We start from the raw sequence: 11,778 nt of genomic DNA, 5'->3' as shown, positions 1-11,778 counted from the left end.
TAGGAATGTTTGGAAATGGTTCCTATGCTCTCTTGTTTTGCTACAGGTAAGAAGTCTTTCTCAGCTCTTCTATTTCAGCTCTATGCTAGCTATTCTTGGTTGTCAATTTAAATGCATCTAGGAATTAACTAAAACCCGTGCAGCTGGGTATACCTGAGAGCGATTTATCTTAATGAAAATATGTGAAGTGGGAAAACCCACCATTAATCTGGTCCTTTTGAGGTGGGAAGATCCACTTTTAATTAGGGCTATACGTATTGGTCATCTATGTACAGCTCTTGTGCTTATCCTTTCTGGTTCTCTTTTGAAGGTAGCTAAGGGGAAGAGCATCAGTGGGGGCAGAGAATCAGCAGGGGCAAGAGTTGGTCTTGTAAATGATAAAATGTTTACCTGTCTTAAGTCTAAGTTATTTTGCAATGGTAGCTGACCTGCTTGTGTGAGTTCCTTTGAGGTCAGAAACTGCAATTCCTGGCATATGCACATGGAACAAATGACCAAGTGCCAGTGAAGAAAGAAATCATTCATTCTGGATGGAAAATTAGCTCCAATTTTTATTGCAATGAGAAAGAAAAGTCTTGTACCCTTTTGTTGCTAAATGAGTTAAACCTAAGTCTGTAAGAAGAAAGCTGTGTCCTCTTTAGTAAGACTAAGCCTCTCTTGATGTTAAGAAAAGACTGTTCTACTTCATTGTAATGAGAATCCTGCATGCTCTTTCTGCAGCTTCTTCATCCTTTTCCTATCTGCATTCTGTATATTACTCCCTTAATTTCCAAGTTTTATTTCTTCTTCTCTTTTCTGTCTTGCTTTCTTCTCCTCTTTGATGTAATAATGCCCCCACAAATGTGATGTTTCTAGTCTTTTGTACCTTTCCTAGAAAAATAGAATGTGGGGCGCCGCCTGCACATTCTCCATTACAAGATGGCGCTGATATCCGGCTGGAGTTAGCAGTAAACAAGCCATGTGCGCATGTGCTGGGTAACTTTCCACTCCTTGAGCTCTGCCTCTTCCGTGGCATCATAGGGCCTGATGAGTTTCAACCAATCAGGGGGCTCCGCGTCCAAGGCAAGGACTGATCCCTTTATAAGGGGACGGGCTAGATAGTTGCCCTCTCTCGTTGGTCTCGTTCGTCTCATGGATCTCGTTCGTCTTGTTCGTCCTGTTCGTCTTCTTGGTCTTCTTGGTCTTCTTCGTCTTCTTCGTCACGTGTAGCAAGTGCTGGTTCTCGAGGATATTAAAGTTTACGGCAGAAGGATCCTATTTCGTGTGCCGCGTCGTTCTTGCAGGCGAGACGGTTGCGCGGGACAATAGAACATATGGTTTTCCCAAGCATTTTTTTTTTACAAAAATTCACTAGAAGTTCAAACATAAATTTAAATCATAAATTGAATAAGAAGTTTACAACAGAGATGTTTACATGCATATCCATTAAGAATAGACATTATCTGTCACTGTCTCTACAGATTTGTGGAGAATTAAAGACCATAATTAAGTTATTAATGAGGTTTTGTATAAATAAACTCTATCAATACTCTATCTCTGTGCTTGCACCTATAATTAATCATTAGTTTCCTTTTATGACCTTCGGTTACTTGTGTTACAACCTCTTGGGATGTGTTCTAAGTTGTAAATGCCTGGTTTCTATCTCAGAAGCCATTAACTAATAACACTTGAAGACTGGAAGAGTTCTCATTACAGTTTTCATTATCAAAGAGGACTTAATAACATTCTTTATTTAAAAACAGAGCTTAATAATTACTAGAATAATTTTAGGAAGTCCTATAGAATTATCATTAAGAATTAAGAAATCATTTGACTATATAGAATGACCACACAAAAGTACATTGTTGTTCTGAAGATGCAGGACAGCCAGAGCTACACAGAGAAACCCTGTACTGAAAAACTAAAAATACAAGACAAAATAACAAACTAAACTAAACTAAAAAATAGGATTATAGGAATGCACCCCTAAGCAGCTGAGCTATGTTTTCTTAAAAGAATCTACCTTTGAATCAGAGAATGAAATGATAAATAAGATTTAAAAAGTAACCACTGTTGTTTTGATGAACAGTAATACTTGAAATTCTGCAATAACTTAAACTGGCAAATCATTTCATATGTTCAACAATTGAGTTATTTTCTTTGCTTTGTTAATTTCATCCATGTAAAAATGTTTGTACCATGTTTGTGAGTATATATATATATATATATATATATATATATATATATATATATATATATATATATATAATGGCAGTGAGAGGACAATTTATTGGATGTTTATTGTCTACTTCCTCTACATGGGTTTCAGAGATGAAACTGAGAGAGTCATTTGGTTCAAGTGACCTCAATGGCCCTTGAGTTTTAAAACTATTTATGTGAGTGCTAGTGTGTGAGTGTGAATATGCCACAGTTCAAGTATAGAAATAAGAGAAAAATATGTAGGAGTAATATATGTCTCCCAAGGACTGAATGTAGGTTATAAGGCTTAGCAGAAACCCTCTGAAAATTGTTTACCTAGACAATTCTCTGGCATTCATCTGTGGTTCCAAGAAAGTGTTGTGAACATGTTTTACTCCTAAGAATAAACTAACACATTCGAAAAGAAAAAAAGATAACAGTATATCATTTTCATTTGCAAATAGGATTTATTATTCAAACAGTCCTATTTTCCTCCATTCTTAGATAACAATATGTTTACAATCTGAAAACAAGACAATATTTTACTGATGCAATGTTTTAATTAATCTTATTTGAGCATCAGTGAGATGACTCAGTGGAAAGTGCCTATGGTGTGCAAAACTGGCAACTAGGTCTTGATCACCACACACACACACACACACACACACACACACACACACACAAATGATTTTTTTAATTAAATCTCATTGTTGTTATATAGCATCTCTAGGTAATTCCCTTGGAAGGCATACTTAAAGATCAATCCAAATGGTAACATTAATAAGCATGGAACATCATATAATATAACACATCCATAGCATATCGAGCTATGTTGTGAGACATACAGTGGATTGCTCATTTTCCTACCTCATCACCTCTCTTACAGATAAATAAAAAATGCTGCTTCAGATACACATATGAAGTAATTAATGTTTTTATGTTCTCTTCTACCAGCATTTTAAAATTAACATTGTTAACAAAACAGGACACACTGGGGTTACATCTTCTATCCTTGAACTTGTACTCAGGAGGCTGACACATGAGAATCAAGAATTCAAATGTAACCTTGACTAATTTCTGAAACCCAAGCCGAGTAGATAGCAAACAAGAATATCTCAAGGGAATCTGTGAAAATATGAAAACAAACCCAGGAACAACCAACCTTACTTGGAAAGTTTGGTCAGACACCGCCTGATATATAAATAAACAATGGACCACTTAGATGATGGGCATACTATTCTATACATTGCAGTAGAAAAAATATTTACACAAAGTGAAAGTGCAATCAAAGATGAACAGAAGCTACAGACTATAGAATGGCCTGTGTTAATGACTTCTGTAAATGGATCTGCTATGCATGGAGCAAATGTCAATACCTATTCCAAATGTTTCAAAATATAAACTACAACCACAATTGGTGATCTCCTCCAGGCTAGCATGAAATAGAAATGAAACAAAAAATTTCCCCTTGAAACTGAAGACAACTATATCTAAAGTCTTTATCAAATCATTTACATGATAGGGTTTTTAAAATGTGAGTTCTATTTCCTGTATCAAGATGCTACATAACAGCTTTAAAACAATTACAGGATTAGAGAAGTGGCCAAGCAGTTAAGACATATTTATTCCAAGTACCAAGGTCAGGTTTTTGACAACTTCCTGTAAATCCTGCTTCAAGGGTCTAATCTTCTTGGGAACCAACACACACTTGCACACTGACATAGTATAATTAAACGAATTGTTAAATAATATTTTTACTCATAAATACTTTTTTTGTGTGAGAATTCATTCCTATAACTCAGGTGTTGAGGCACTAAAGACTTACCTACAGAGCTTTTCTTCATCATGTAACAGAAAACAAATATGTAGGATTGAGCGAAAGAAGTTCTCAGTTGGTAGTATCGCTTGGGAAGATTTAGCAAATGCTGCTCTGCTAGAGGACATATGTCACTTGGGATGAACTTGAGCATTTACATCCACACACCATTTCTAGTTCCTACTCTCAGTGTCATGCAGGATGAGGATGTGAGCTCTGAGCTTCCTGCTTTATTACCATGTACAACACTTGTGATGCCAATTTTATATTGATCCCATATCCCTCTGGAACCATAAGCCAAAATAAACTCTTTTATAAGTTGCCTTAGACATTATGCTTTACTGTAGATTGTCCTGAAACTGTTAGTATTTTAATATTAATTCCACTTCCCCAAGAAGGGCTGCCTAGCCTTCTTGGGGACTTCAACTGAACCTTCCCATTTTAATTAGTAAAATAAAGGAAAGCCAGTGACTGGGAAGGGTGAGGGAAGTAGAGAGAGAAGAGGGGTCTGAGGAGGGCAGAGGAAGTCAGAAGATGGAGGGGGAAGATCGTGGCAACATGGAGCTTCCCAAGGACCAGCTAGACCCAGGCGAAATTGATTGGTGTTAAAAGGTTATGAACATTAAGGATTTTACAGGTCTAATATCTTACATAGAAGAGCAGTTTGTATCTTGGTCTATTTGATGCAAACTTGTGTAGAGGGTTTGTGGATTAATAGTTGAATATATAAACCTGTACGAAAAGCTATCGGTTGTAGAGTTGTGTTTGTGGGATTTTGGGGTACAGAAACTGTCCGAGACCAGCTCGGGCAAACAACTTGAGTCCCCCAGAGCCGGAGCGAGGATTGAAAGAAAAGAGACAAGTTAGTTAAAGTTGCAGCATGACTTTGGCTAGACTTGAGGCCTAAGCCTCATGGCCAAAGTGAAGCTTGGTTTAATCTGTCTCTTTTTAAATCACTTTAATTACATGCAAAAAGGTAACATCAGTTCTGAGACAGGGATCAAGCGAAATAACAACCAAAGATCATGTAAGCATCTTTCTGAAGGTCAGGTGAAAAGGTCAGAGAGACAAAAATGAATGCTGCTGTGTCTACATCCCGAAATCCACCCTGCCGTAAACTGCATTTCTAAGGATTCCGCCTGGAGCATCAAATACAAATGTACTTCCCTATGCCACATTCTTAAAAGCCCAGCCCTGAACTTCAGAAGTGGATGTACTTTCTTATAGCCTCATTCTTGAGAGCCTGCCTAGAGCTACAGATGACAATGTGCTTGATACTTGCCCTTACAGGGCGTAGCACAGACGCCAGATTCCTGCCTTGAACAGTCCCAAGGTGTACTGGGATAATATTAATATTACTCTGCCATCAACTGTTCAGAGATGTCAAAAATGCTCTCCACTAGAAACACCCCGGGACAGAGGTAGAAAACAGGCGGTAGTAAACTGTCAAGAGAAGGGAGTTGCTCGTACAAGTTGGACCGTGGTAGCAGCTCGGACTGGGCGCCAGAGGTGCGTGTGGCTCCGGATCAGGGTATGGCCTGAGGAGTGAGACCTCAAGGCCAGAAAAGAGATAAACCATTTTTATTTTTTAATATTTACTGCAACACTTTATTATAGCAACAGAAAAAGCACTGATACTTACCCATAAAGTGTTATACCTGAAGGAGTTATTTCATGTAACTCAAGAGTTTATAAAATCTAAAAGGGTTACCTTATTGTTGAAAATTTATGGCACTTTTGTCCATCTTAATTTGCAGGTACAAACAAAATAGAGAGGGAAATCATAATACATGAATAGTTGTTGACATTTATGTAGCCAGCATTGGGCTATTTTTTGAGTTCCTTTTCCTGCCACCCTTTTCTATCATTCCAACCCTCCAAAAATAGCAACACCACTTCTTGGTGCCCCAACATATATACATACATACATACATACACACACACACACACACACACACACACACACACACTGAAAGGTTCCCAGAATCAGAAATATCACATGCTTTTAGAAACTATCTGCAGCTGGCAAAACAATGCCCCTGCTAGAAAAAATCATAGTCACCTGCTGTAGAGCAACCTCTTATCCTCACACCTGGGATTAAAACAAGAATCTAGTCCCATAAAATTGCCATGTTTTTTTAAAGAAACAAACATTTTTGTTACATACTTGTTAGACTTTTTTCTCCAGAATAAATAATCCTGTGTGTAAGATTATTTACAAAACTATACTCAGATAGCTGATATTTCCTTCAGTATGAGTTATTTCGGGTTCTCAAAGACTACTGTGATGTGTAAAGGCTTTAACAGATTGATTACATACTAAAGATCTTTTACTCTTGTATAAAGATATAATGACATACAAAACTTTACTACACTTACTACATTTATGGGGTTTCTTTGGAAGACTACTGCTACTTGCAAAGGCTTTAACACAATGCCTACATTCATAGGGTTCTCTTTAGTATGAAATGGCTTCATCACATTCATTATATTTGTATGGTTTCTCTCCAGTATGTGTTCTTTTATGTATTCAAAGATGACTGTGATTTGTAAATGTTGGGAACAATCAAAAGAAATTTGTGCTAAGTATTGCCCTCTTGTTTTTTGACTCCCTTTAATCCTAGTGTGAAACAAATTTCAATTTCCCAGGCTCTGGGGAAGCTAGAGACTTCCCAATAGCTGACCAGCTTCCATTATTCATCTTTTCTTCCCCAAAAGATAATGACTATTCCTAACCATAAAAGAACAAATTAACATGATTACTCAGACTGTAAAACCTACATTCTGTATCAGTTGATATAATCAACCACATAAGGAAATCCCCTAATCCTAAATCCCGATTGTTGGAAATTTTTAACTTTAACTTGGCATAAATGTTTGTAGTTTTCAACCTTAAAGGCTCTGTAACATTCTGGCTTGAGGTTGCACTCCTGCTCCAGAGTCTGTTCTGAGATCCCGATAGATCAGAGGTGGCTCGATTACAAAGGATTCTTGTGATTTGCATTGACCTAGTGTTTGAAGTGTGTTGGATCTAAGCAGACCTTACAACACTAAGGGTTTACCACACTGAGTACATACATAAGGTTTCTCTCCAGTATGTATTTTCTGCATCTGAAGATAACTATGAAGAGTAAAGGCTTAACAACATTGGTTCCATTCATAGAGTTTCTTTCCAATATGAATAGTTTGTGATAATGAAGACCACAAAAATATACAAAGGAGTCACCATATTAAATATCTTCATGGGGCTTCTTTTCAGTGTAATTTGTTTCATACCTTTAAGATCATTGTGACATGTAAAGGCTTTACTTTAACGATCACATTCATGAGGTTTCTCTCCAGTGTGTACTCTTTTATGAACTCGAAGACTACTGTGACATGCAAAGGCTTTACCACATTGATTACATTCATAGGATTTCTCTCCAGTATGTGTTCTTTTATGTATTTGAAGATAATCATGATTTACAAAGGCTTTACCACATTGATTACATTCATAGGGTTTCTCTCCAGTATGTGTTCTTTTATGTCTTTGGAGATTAAAATGACATGTAAAGGCTTTACCACATTCACTACATTTGTAAGGTTACTCTCCAGTATAAATTCTTTCATGACTTTGAAGTTAACCATGATAGGCAAAGGATCTATCACATTGCTTACATTCATAAGGTTTCTCTCCAGTATGTGTTTTTATTTTTATGTATTTAAAAATAACTCCGTTGTGAAAAGGATTTATCACATTCATTACATTTGTGAGGTTTCTCTCCCATATGTGTCTTTTTATGTACTTAAAGATAGCCATGTTTTGCAAAGGCTTTACCACATTGATTACATTCATAGGGTTTCTCTCCAGTATGGGTTCTTTTTATGTATTTGGAGATTATTGCACTGTAAAAAGTCTTTATCACACTGATTACATTTGTCGGGTTTCTCTCAAGTATGGATTCTTTTATGTATTTGAAGGTAACTAGGACATGCAAAGACTTTACCACATTGATTGCACTCATATAGTCTCTCTCCAGCATATGTTCTTTTATATATTTGGAGACTACTGTGATATGCTAACACGTCATGATATTGAATGCCTTAATAGGATTTCTCCCCAGCATGTGATCTTTTATGTATTTTAAGTTGATCATAATGCAAAAGCTTTACCACAATAAGTACATTCATTGGGCTTCTCTCCAGTATGCGTACTTTTATGTATTCAGACACTACTTTGACATGCAAAGGTTTTAGCACATTAGTTACATTTATAGGGTTTCTTTCCATCATGAATTTTTTTCATGCCTTTGATAATGACTGGGACATGCAAATGCTTTATCACATTGATTACATTTATAAGTTTTCTCTCCATTAGTGTTCTTTTATGTATTTGAAGATGACTTGTAAGGGGCCGCAGCCAACGCCCTGCAAAGATGGCGCAGGTTTCCGGGGCCGTGAGTCAGCTAAAACTGACAAACAACCTAAAAGCACATGTGTGAAGAGCAAGGCGAGCCAAAGTCACAGCCCATCTCGGGGCGTAATCATCAGACCACCAGAGAGCAGCCAATCAGGTAGAGACACGCTTCCCCCGCCTCCCTCAAGGGTATAAAACTGGGTGCCTTTCCGCCCTTTGGGGTCTTCCTCCATTAAAGTTTTGCTGCAGAAGGATCCTTGTGTACCGCGTCTGTTCTTGCTGGCGAGACGGTGGCGCAGGACAATGACTATGTTGAGAATAGGCTTTATTACATTGATTACATTTGTAGGGTTTCTCTCCAGTATGTTCTCTTATGTATTCAAAGATAACAGTGATATACAAAGGCTTTACCACAGTGATTACATTCATAGGGCTTCTCTCCAGTATGTGTTCTTTTATGGGTTCTGAGATAGCTATGTTGTGAAAAGGCTTTATCACATCCATTACATTTGTAGGGTTTTTCTCTAGTATATGTTCTTTTATGAATTTGGAGACTACTGTGATATGCAAATTTACTACATTGGATACCTTCATAGAGTTTCTCTCCAATATAAATTCTTTCATGCCTTTGAGGGTAACTGTGACATGCAAACGCTTTACCACACTGAGTATATTTAGAGGGTTTCTCTCCAGTAGGACTTCTTATATGCCTGGGAAGATAACTGGCACATCTGAAAGCTTTGCCACATTCTATATAGCAATGAATCTATTTATCTGTAGGAATTAACTTTACAATCCAGTCTGAATCAGATCTTAAGGTTCTATCACTTTGTTGACATTCATGGTTTTTCTTTCATTATGGGTTGCTTTGCTTCTTTGAAGATACTGTAATGGTAAGAACATTTATTACATGGCTCACATCTGTAGTATCCTTTTTCTCTATGAGGTTTTTCACATATTTGAAGAGAACTGGAAGAACTCAGAGCTTTACCACACCGAGCACATTTATAAATTACCCTATAATGTGAAATATACTCCACTTGCATACAGAATTTCTGAAGGAAACTGGGACAAAAAAAATTCTAAATTTCTAGTACTCAAGCATTTTCTGCAGTGTGAGTTTATAGATACATTGCCAATGAAGTTGGAAAACTGATTATAAACTTGTACCACACTGAGAAAATCTATTCAAATGGGGAATATCTTCTCATAGTTCTGGAAGAGAGAGAAATACATTGCTTCTTTCAGTATCTCTATGTTCACATGGTTTGTATCTATAAAGGATATACCCATTCAAAGTAAAACAAATGAAAGATTTCCACATTGTATTCACAGTGTTTGACTTTTTGTTCATTATAGACATGTATCGGGATTAAGATGTCTTTCCAACAACAGTCTTGACTCTCATGAACTGTCCACTCACTTAACTTGTGAATGTTACTACGGGTATGTGAGTAACACCAGTTTTACTATGGAATATTTACCTCCTAGAATGTTTTGGACATATACACATATTCAATGTTTTGCAATATGGAAGTGAATATGGGAGTGGTATGAATCTAGATTGGCAGGTCTACAGAGTATCGGCAACGTGGTTATGATTCAAATGGTATTATCTGGTGAAGCACTGTTTTCTTCTTTCTCGGAGAAATGCCTTGCAAAGGCAAATCAGACATGTGGCACTGAAGTTCATGGATTTTTGAGAATTTAATAATCATCGGTATACTTAAAGATATGCTTTTTGCACAATGGTTTTTCTTTAAAACATACAGCACAGAGGCAACGGCTTGGCGGCGGGCTGCGGGCGCCTGGCGGCCCCGGGGAGGCGCTCGTGCCGGCGGCCCGGGCTCCGCGAGGCGACGAGGCGGCAGACTTTCTACACTGGTTAATCAAGAGTGAAAAATCTGAAGAGATGCAAGCAGGAAAACGAAATTAAACCAGGCCTGAGGAGCGATGCAACAGGCATGATGGAAGTCGAGTCCCCTCCTACTCGGACTTCATCTCCTGTGACCGGATAGGGCGTCGGAATGCAGTCCCTGATATCCAGGGTGACTCGGAAGCTACCTAGAGACATGGGCGAGCTCGCCCCTGAGGGGGCAGAAGGACAGGCAGAGGGAAGTACCCCAGACAAGGAAGCCAGCAGCCTGCCCGAGAGCAGTGACGCGAACACCTCGTCCTGAGTCTGCCTGTGGTCCTAACAGGCTGAAAGAGACCTGCTGTACCTCCTGGACTGGAGCCCTGGCCAGTCAGCCTGCCTGCCTCTGTGGCCCCTACTCCACTCACACCACAGGCTCCACTCTTCCCCACCGCCCTACAGTGCCCAGGTACACCTCAAAGACTCTAGCATCAGATGTTATTTATTCAGCTAGGCGGGGCTCTAGACAGGCCATACCCCTAGGTGAGCAGCAGCCACCTGGACTGGGATGTCCCAGCACCACTCACCCCTCAAGCCAGCCAGCCTGCTGCTGTCTGTCAGGAAGATCTTCCTAGCCCTTTTTTAAAAGCCTGTTTTACATTTTTTAAAAACATAACTTTTTCAGAGAGAGAGAGGAGCTGACAATCACTTTTTTTCTGTTTTCTGTTTTTTGGTTTGTTTTGAAAGCCGTTTTAAGCTTAGTTCTGATAATATATGCGGCTCTACGTTCCCTCACAAAGCCTCACAGATCCAGTTTTGGGAAAGGATTTGGACTCAAAACTAACTGACCAATTCTTTGCCCTTCCTACCAAGAAACTGATACTTAGGCCTAGGAAATAAATGCTGGTGATTTGTGAAGAAAAAAAAAATACAGTACACATTAAAAATTCTTCAGAAGCTTGCAAATGAAAATTACCATGCATGTCTTCTAGAACTTTGACAATGTTCTTCAATATTATGGTCTTCCCAATTGTAACCTAAAATATTGTACCAGAAAAGGTATAATATATTAGTATCTTTGTGTATGATATTAGTGTAAATTAGGCAAAATTTAGCTTACTATTTTCAGTGAACATAATTTACTCAACTTATTCTACCAAATCCTCAATTGAAATTAAAGAAGAGCAGCAGTGACAAAGAAACAGTTGTTCCCTCATTTGAAAAAGTGAAAGAAAACTCACTGTCTTACCTATAGCAGCGAGGTTCCTGTAGGTCTCCAGCATCACATCTTTGTAGAGACTCTTCTGTGAAGGATCCAGCAAAACCCATTCTTTTTGAGTGAAGTTCACACGCACATCATCATAGGTCACTGCATTCTAAAATATCCCATACATGTGTACAACAGAAACCATGGACCCTATAACACTGTAAATGTATACATCATTGACAGTATATCATATATCATTCTGCTACCTCCTTCACTTATTTCTTGTCCCAGAGGTACTAATGTAATCACCAAGTCACCTTAGAAGT

The 11,778-nt window shown here is 38.2% G+C and overlaps 1 pseudogene across 1 annotated transcript; it reads left to right on the top strand.

Moving 5' to 3' along the window:
• The first annotated feature begins 10,354 nt into the window (after positions 1 to 10,354).
• Positions 10,355 to 10,570, top strand: LOC308425368 (cAMP-dependent protein kinase inhibitor gamma-like; annotated as a pseudogene). The gene has a single exon. The product of its transcript is annotated as a cAMP-dependent protein kinase inhibitor gamma-like (transcript).
• Positions 10,571 to 11,778: the final 1,208 nt, after the last annotated feature.

The sequence above is a fragment of the Micromys minutus genome, assembly GCF_963924665.1.
Source record: "Micromys minutus genome assembly, chromosome: 10".
Classification (NCBI taxonomy): domain Eukaryota; kingdom Metazoa; phylum Chordata; class Mammalia; order Rodentia; family Muridae; genus Micromys; species Micromys minutus.
Note: the sequence above shows the minus strand (reverse complement) of the source record. Positions and strands in the feature narration are given on the sequence as shown.